This window comes from Arachis hypogaea, chromosome 18 (assembly GCF_003086295.3).
Source record: "Arachis hypogaea cultivar Tifrunner chromosome 18, arahy.Tifrunner.gnm2.J5K5, whole genome shotgun sequence".
In the NCBI taxonomy this organism is placed as follows: Eukaryota; Viridiplantae; Streptophyta; class Magnoliopsida; order Fabales; family Fabaceae; genus Arachis; species Arachis hypogaea.
This window is the reverse complement of record NC_092053.1, coordinates 9,639,213-9,648,486: the sequence shown is the minus strand read 5'-3', so window position 1 is coordinate 9,648,486 and position 9,274 is coordinate 9,639,213. Positions and strand designations below refer to the sequence as shown.

The 9,274-nt window shown below is 28.5% G+C and overlaps 1 long non-coding RNA gene across 6 annotated transcripts; it reads right to left on the bottom strand.

The window, feature by feature from the left end:
- Positions 1 to 4,805: 4,805 nt before the first annotated feature.
- LOC112771279 (uncharacterized) lies at positions 4,806 to 9,274 on the bottom strand. 6 transcript variants are annotated; one of them, XR_003186971.3, is made up of 8 exons: positions 8,926 to 9,274; positions 8,203 to 8,269; positions 8,041 to 8,083; positions 7,514 to 7,588; positions 7,026 to 7,157; positions 5,548 to 5,636; positions 5,194 to 5,356; positions 4,806 to 5,059 (listed from the first exon to the last, which is right to left on the bottom strand). It is a non-coding gene; the product is annotated as an uncharacterized lncRNA (long non-coding RNA). The 6 variants fall into 6 exon arrangements; XR_003186968.3 differs by lacking the exon at positions 5,194 to 5,356; XR_011876750.1 differs by lacking the exon at positions 7,026 to 7,157.

Below are 9,274 nucleotides of genomic sequence, written 5' to 3'. Positions count from 1 at the left end.
ATATTGTTTGGATAATATTAATTAAAATCACTTTTAGATAAATAATTATTAAAAAAGACATGACATTAAATTATAATGTTATTTTTTTATACTTTTTTCATATGTTTTTATATAGTATATTTTTAGTATTTTTAGTACTATTTTTTAGTACGTTATAATTTTTTACTATTATTATTATTATTTATGGTTAATTTTTTGTTTAATTTATTTTACCTAATGAGATTAATAGATTATATTATAAAAAAATAATAATAAATATAATATACAAAAATTATCATTATAAAAATATATAATGTCAAATAAAAAATTAATAAAAAATATAAATAATAAATAATAAAAAAAACTCATATAAAGAGAAATAATAACAATTCTATAAATAATATAATAATGTGTACAAAGGATAAAGATGGTAAAAAAAATAAATATTAAATATTAATGACCAAAAGCTAGTTAGTACAATGCAAAAGCTAAAAATTATTGTTTCTTGTAAACATGATTTTGAGACTAAAATCACTTATAGAAAAAAAACTTAGCCAAACTAAAAATTGAAACTTTTAAAAAAATATAACATATTTTTCCTCTTCTAACGTGGTTTCAAACACACCCTACGTATACTAACATAGTTTGCGACGTTGGCACCGTCTCTTACTTTCGTCCTTTATTTTTGGCACTTAAAAATGGGAACTGGCACTGCCAACAAGATTCTGTAATCCACCAAAGATCGAGATAACAAAGTGACAATAAAATATTGTCTTTACTTTTAAAAGATGTATATTAATTTAGTAATTAAAATTTTTTAATATATATAAGTATAACTATCTCTGCCTAGTTTAATATAAGTGAATTTATGATATGACATTAGATTATTACTTAACGTCTTTGGACTAAAATAAATAAATAGATTGAATATTTTGATAAAAAAATAGTATTTTAAAATAGTTTAAAAATAATGTACTTGAAGCGAATAAAAATTTTGTTGTATTTAATTTGTTTCTATTATTTTATATTTTACTATTTTTTATTTGAGATTTTTTAATATTATTCTTTTATATTTATAAATTTAAAAAAAATGGTCTAACATTTTTTTATTCTAATAATTATTTTTTACAAAAAATAGTATTAAATTAAACATAAATTAACCTCAAATTAAAAAGTTATGTTGGCTAGTATAATTATTACTATATTGATTTTAATTTATTTGCATATTAATATTGATTGAAAATGATTGATAAATGAAACTGAAAAATAATTAAAAAAAAAATTCGTAATTATTTTAAAATAGATAATAAAATAAGTTATGAGATATTATTTTATTTGGATTATTAATAATTATAAAAATAGAAGATTAGTAATTATATTAAAATATGTACTAAAATAAGTTTTATGGTACTAAATTTATTTGAATTGTTAATGTATATAAATGATACTTTTGTATAAAAAGATTGTTAATAAAAATTTTTAATCTCCATATTTATACCTATTTGATGTATATATTTTATTTTATTCTATTTTGGTAAAAAAATTGATAGACTTGTCTTTTTTAATTATTAATTATTTAAAAAATATAGTGAAATAGGTTATATATATAATTCAATTATGTAATAATTTTTTATTTTTTACTCGAGTGATGAAATGCATTTGTTATTGCACTTATATAAAATATTATGATACAGTACTAGAAAAAATTGTTAGGTACTATCCTTTTTATAATGTTGATAAAGTTAGAAATTATTTCAATTGTAGATATATATTTTGGTATGTGATGTTGTATGATAATTATTTGGCTACGATTGCTAAGAGAAAGAATTATTTGTAATTAGGCTGTCATTTTATTTGGAGAATGAATAATTTATTGTTTACATTGTAAAAAATCTTTTTGTATAAATGATATTTTTAAAAGATAAAATATCACAAATTTATCTTTTAAGTCATATGACACTTAAGTAATTACATTCTCTGATTCTCATACTTGAAGTTTGATTTATGTTGTTTTCAATCAAGTTTGTTTGAAAAGAAATATTTCTCAAATTAAAAAGTTAGACACATATTATTGCAAGTAGTGGTGTTTTCAATGCGATTTTGATTGATTTTGAAGTAAAAATTAATCCAATCTAAAGAATATAATTTGTTGCTGCTTGGATTTGATATGTTCGATTTTATTGTTTAAATTCGATCCAATCTATTGAGATTTGAATTGGATTGGTTTATTTGGCTTTTAAAATATTTTATTATTAAAAAATAAAAATAATTTTATATTGATAAAATAAATAAATAAATAAATCTCATTTTATATTAAAAAATAAGCTTGCTCAATAATAATAATAATAACATGTAATAAATTACTATATTAATGTAAATTTTAAATTTAATAATAATATAATAACATTAAATTACATTTTGCAGTTTGAATTAAATTAGTTCAATTTTGAAAAGTAGATATTAAATTTGATCCTAACTTTTTCTATTTAATTTTTCGATGTAGCAAGAGAAAAAATTCTTAACCCCACTTATTCACCGCAACAAAAGAGAAAATTCTCAATCTCAACTTGTCTTTCATAGCAAAAGAGAGAATTATCAATCTCAACTTGCTTATATGTGAGCGGGACAAAACTGTCGTTCTCACCATATCAATCCAAAATTTATTTTAATCAAACATAACCAAAATTAGAATTAATAATACAGAATTGAACTAAAGGTAATACTCAACCTTTTATCCAACTCCCCAGTACGATAAGAGAGAGAATCATCAACCTCAAGCTTGCCCCATAATAAGAGAGGGAATCATCAACCTCAAGTTTATCTATCGCAGTAAGAGAGAGAATCATCAATCTTAACTCACCTTTTCGTGAGCAGGACAACGCCACCATTCTCACAACGTCAATCATAATACCTTCTCAATTATAATCACAACACGAGAGAAGAAATCATCAACCTCAACTCGCCTATTCACTCTGAGATATAGTGCCAGTCATACTCTTAGGATATAGTGTCCGTCACACTTTTTAATCATAATCTCGTCATAATCCCCATTCACATATATATAACCGTATAATCTGGAGGGAATCCTCAACCTTCCCAATTTGTTATCAATTTATCAAGTTTATGTTCATTAATCCCTATCTTTCATTAATTATCAACTCCATTAACTCGTGAGTGGGATAATACTACCGTCCTCACCGCGGATGGGACAAACCACTATCTCCGTAACCAAGTCATTTGCTTTAACCAAGCGTTTATGGAAATACTTCACTTTAATCAATTCCAGATACTTACACTTATTCCGGAGCTCAAAAACTAGGTATCAGACCTTAATTAGGGGTTATAGAAGTTTACAAACTTGCCGAAAAAGCCAAACAGTTAAAAATAGAGTTCAAGTATAAAAATAGGGCGTGTGCGTACGCACGCACCCGAAGCAATTTCAAACTTGTGCGTGCGCACACTATCGTGTGTACGCACGACTTGTAAAACTCCCTTATTGTGTGTACGCACAAACTCGTGCGTACACATAAGTACTTTCCTTGCCTCTGTTCCATGCGGGCGCACCATATGGTGCGTGGGCACGCATACCATAAATTTTGATTTTCTACCACTTCTCAGATTTAGATTTTTGTATCAAATTTTAAACTCTCGTAACTTTCTTTATAAAACTCCGTTTTCCCACATTTTTAAATCGTTTTAAAACGTTCATCCTCATATTTAATTTAAGATAAATTTCACCCAAATCCAAACTTCAAATGCTAAGTTATGGTGCGTCGAAGTTGGTCAAAATCACTCTTTACCAAAAATTTCTGCAACAAATAAAATTGTTCTTTTTCCAAATATCCCTATGTAAACAACATAAATTTTTATCTCAATCACAACATCCTTTCATACCTCATTTCTTATACCCTTTCAAACTTCAATTTATATATACTCACATGTCCAATTTATGCCAATAATTTAATTCAACCACAGAATTAATTACCACTAAATCTCATTCTTAATTATTCATAAACATATCAATTCACACCTCTTAATTCTCAATCATCGTACAAACTCTAACTTCAATATTCAATCGTATCAAAACACCTAACATACATAGTGCAGTCTCTTGTGGCTATTCTCTTTCCGTGGCTATAGTGGCTAGAGTCATTGGACTTCTCAACTTAACACTTGGGGATAACTCATCCTATCTCGACTTTAGGCCCAAACTCTCACATCAACATCATTCAACTCAATCTATAGTTCATCACAAAGTAATCAAAATCACATTCATTTACTAATCAAACATACAATTTTCACTACAAAAAACAGGGTTAAAACGGCGGTTATTTTGGGGAATTACGGCGGTTAGAACCGCCATTATTACCGAAAATGGCGCCCCCAAGAAACGCCGTTATTCTGGGCGCCATTCTGCTTATTACGGCGGTTCTTTGAGGGTTAAAATGGCGGTTTGTAACCGCCATTATTTCCGTATAAAATGGCGGTTTCTGACTTGTTTAAAATGGCGGATATAACCGCCGTTTTTTTCAGGATGTTGTGGCATCATTTCTGTTTAAAATGGCGATTTTTAACCGCCGTTTTTACCATTATAACCACCATTTTTACCAGGTTATAATGGCATCTTTTGTGTTTAAAATGGCAGTTTTTAACCGCCGTTTCTACCAGCGTATAATGGCATCGTTTTCATTTAAAATGGGGTTTCTAACCGCCGTTTGTACCTAATTATAATGACAATTTTATGCTTTTTAAAATAAGATTGAAACTACCAATTTAAAGTGATATTTTCGAAACTCACTTAAAAATCTCATAATAACCAAAAGGCATAATCATAAATCAAACATCATTAGATGATTTTTAATTCATACATGATCCAAAAGTCATAATCCAAGTCATAATTGAAAGGTCATAATCTAAAAACAAAGTATCAAAGTAACATTTTTCAATAATACGTCTTAACATATAATTCTTAATATACGTCTTAACATATCAAGTAAGGTCATGCTTCCTTATTGCTTGCTCCAGAAGACCTACTTCCTAACTCTTTTGGTGATGGAATCTCACTCTCCTGATCCAATTCCTACAACAAAAATATAACTATTATGAACACAAGAAATGCAAGAAAATGGCATATATTAATATACATTTATCATGTCTAATTACATAGCATTGATACAATAATGAAACCAATTTAAAATTATAGAGCCAACTAACCACTTGAAAACATTTAAAATACAAGGCCAGTCCAATCATTCAGAAATTCAGCCTTATCGTGCTCAAAAGCGAAATCCAAAAACTTGTTTAGACCATCTTTATACTCGTGCGTGTTTCGTGGTTTTCCAATCCATGACTTATCGATTGACATGACTAAGAGGGACTACAAAGAGGAATATTAAAAAATCTATTCATTAAAAATCTCTCTCTCTCTCTCTCACATATTAACTAGGAAACTAACTAGTATATATCAGCAGGTGCTACTATAAAAAGAAATTTTTGTATGTGCAAATTAGATATCAAACAAATACTTAAATAGTATTCTAAAAGAAATTATAAAAAAATTATAATTACCTCTTTCAAATGATAATTTTGTGGTTGTAATAGTGGCTTTGTGAACTTTTTCTTCTCAAGTAGTTGTATATATGCAAATTAATTTTTTTCTACAAGATAAAAAGAGACAAAAAAAAATAAATAGATCAAATATATTATTCTCAAATTATAATTTATAAAAAAAATTCGTATAAAACTCGTATTATATTAACTAACTAACTAAAAAGAGAGCAAAACAACAACAATTATTATTATTATTATTATTATTATTATTATTATTATTATTATTATTATTATTATTATTATAGTAATAACAATAATTATCCTATTTTTGATTTACGTTTTGGGCTCAATTATATAAATCAAGATATCTTTTCATGGTTAAAAAAGCATATATAGCATATTTGTACCGAAAGTCAAAACTACTGGCCTCTCGGCCTTCTGCACCATGAATACAATTTTATTATTTATTTATATTCACTTACAATAAAAGAGATGAAATTTATCCAAACCTAATGGAAACTAAAGAAATTTTCTTCACTCTTTGGTGTACTATCCTGATTGTAATATAATATATAAATTAATAAACTAAAAGTTTAAACATTAAAAATATATCACTGTCATTTATAGATCAGGTTTCGATCATATTTCATTAGTACAAGAAGTTGCCTTAAACTAGATTTTCACCAACATAAGGTACAAACAGAGATCCTAATGAGAACTCATACCAACATGAGATGTGTTCCCAATACCATCAATACCATTGAATACTAATTTTCCTCTAACTAGCAAGCATCAGCAAAGTTTCTTAAATTACTCTATAAATAGTGGCACCCAATATTAATTTTAATAATTTGAACCCGAACCCCCTCCCTTTTTTTCTCTTTCTCTCTCTGTTCTGAATTCTCTAAATAATGGCTCAAACAACCAGTGGCAATTTGCAAGAAACAACACACTAGGAAAAGACATTTTCCTTCTCAAAGTGGGTTTCATTCAAAAGAGGAACAAACCATTCAACTAAGATTAATGTCATTATAAAACTCCAAAGATTTTCAAGTTATAGTGAGCATACAAACATGTTTTCCACCTTGTGGATAAGGGAGTGATTGCTCTATGTATGCAGTGGTTCCTAATGAAATCAAGATTCAATTTGCAAATAGCCAACTATAAACATTGTGAACCTTCAAAGAAATACGAAAAAGCAAGATAATGATTTCAAAACTACAGTAATAAACTGAGAAATTGTTACCAACAATCTATAACTAAAGGCACATTATATATGATAGAAATTATAAGCAATATCAGACCAACATTTTGAAAATACTGATAGGAGAAGCACACAAAATATCAATACATTTTATAACACAATCAATATTTCATTTTTTTGTAATTCAACAAGTACACATTAAGATTATTCCTGGTAGCAAGGGAGCCGAGGAAATGGAAGGGGCACCCTATGAACAAAGGATCCTCAAAATATCAAAATTTTGACTTCTTACATTAACAGCAGCTTCGGATTTAGAGTAACAAGATCTCTTAATGATTCTGTACAGTATCCACTGCTTCCCAAATGTATTCATGAACTTAATGTACTTAACTAACAGCCAGTCCATCCAAAGTTTCCATCAACTCTACATTTTTGTATTGCAGAAAATTTAGAAATAAAATACTAAACATTAGCGTACAAGTTTACTAAGATGCTTACAATAAATCAAATCACATCAGCTAGAGTTGTCAACATATTATGCTTGCAAACCATGTGATAGAATAGAAAAAAAAAAGGGAAAGGAAAAAAAGAAAAGATAAGGAAGTCAAGATTTAAAACTTCAAGCTAAAACCACCAATAACAAGAGAAAATAGACAATTGGACTGAAGCCTATGACGATTCAATTGTATCTAACTATCTATTATTGGGGAAAACATTGATGGTTCAACCCACCATCAGAGCTAAGAATGAATAAGTGATAGTCAAGATAATGGAGCTTACATGTATCCAGCCTAAAGGAAAGAGTGATAAGTTGTCCTGAACTTCAAATGTTTTTTCTTCATTCAATGTTGAACACTGAATAAGAAATTAAATTAGATATACATTTCTCAACTGAAAATAATTAAAATTACAACAAACAGTTAAAAAAAAATCATTAATGAATCATGAGAGAATTACAGCATGTTAATCAAATCTAAGTGCAAGGATATGTTAATCAAATCTAATAAGTAAGATCATAGTGAAACAGGACATGATCAGTCTAATTATTAAGTTCAAATTTCTAACATGACTACTGCTGTACCGCATGTATAAAATATAAGTACTAGCCTTCAATAGAGCAACTCAGATTGCTAGCAAGAACGGATGACTCGAACTCATTTACAGAACAAGGGCATATTTTGATTTCTAGAATTTATCCAAAAGATATAAATGAATAAAAAAATAAATGTTCAGTTAATGCAAAAAATATTGAACAGAACAAGGGCAGCAGAGCTAAACAACTACAGAGATTACTCATTTATAACTACCTAGGTGAGCTGATCGTGTGGCCAAACCTAGTGGTGTTTCCTTCTGCAAACACAAAGCAGCTAACATTTAGTTTATTAAAATAGAAAGAAGCAAATTTAGAATGACTGCAATCATGTTGATGAATTATTAGAAGTTTAAAAACAAATTTAAATCAAAACTACCTGCTGTTAGTGTATTAAACAGTTTAGGCATTTGTCATTTGGCAATCACTGCTGCGTCAGGAGCATTCTTTAAGCAATAAAATTACAATAATGATGTTAATAGTACTTGATTTAGCATTCATGGAAATTAAATCTAAAATATGGCACCACAAAGCTTCACATGGTAACTAACTAATAAGATATATACTATTCATTGTTTTCAACAATTTTAATGTGCTAATTGTTACATATTTCTTGAGAACACTTAAGAAATTAAACGTAATATTATAGATGAAATATCAATAATCATTCCTCTCTTTTTACAAAATCTTGAAAACAAGAGATACTATTTTGTTAAAAATCAAAGAAACCATGTTCAAGTAAATTTGATCTGTTGCACTTATTTAAGCCTAAACCTGTTTTAGATTCCAACTGTGAACCTTTCAGCAGATTTAGTCTTCAATAAAACAATTGAACGAGTTCATCAATTTAAACTTTGAAGTAAAATGTCTTGTAACATACAAATTAATTTATGACATCATTAAATCAACTATCAACTAAATCTAAATGTTTTTGCTTATTCTTACAGCATTCTTCTTCCCAGATTATCCTCTATGACATCATTAAATCAAATAAAACCTCAAAAGGAAGTGCAAAGTGCGAAGTGCAGAAAAGGAAAATCAAAAGGAAAAAGAGATGTTAAGCGAAGATTCGTGAACATGCAGCATAAAACATTAGAATAACCTCAAAGAAACTGAGTAGCAATGGCGAGAAAGAGTCGTCGGCGGCGACAACGAGCTCGGCGGCGTGAGGGAGTGTAGTAAACTAGTGGCAATGAGCAGCGTCGATGGCAGATCTGAGATCCGAAAGAAGGGAGGGTGAAAAGTTGAAAGGTTGAGATCTGAGATCTGAGATAAGAGATCTGAGGTGAATGTAGCCTAGAACAAGGGATGGTGAAAGGTTGAAGAGGAAGCGACGGTGGAGGTTGAAGAGGAAGCGATGGTGGAGGTTGAAGAGGTAGCTACGGAGAGAGACGAAGGAGATCAGGGATAGAAGGGAAATTGTAAAGCGAGCCCTCATCTGTTTCAAGCTA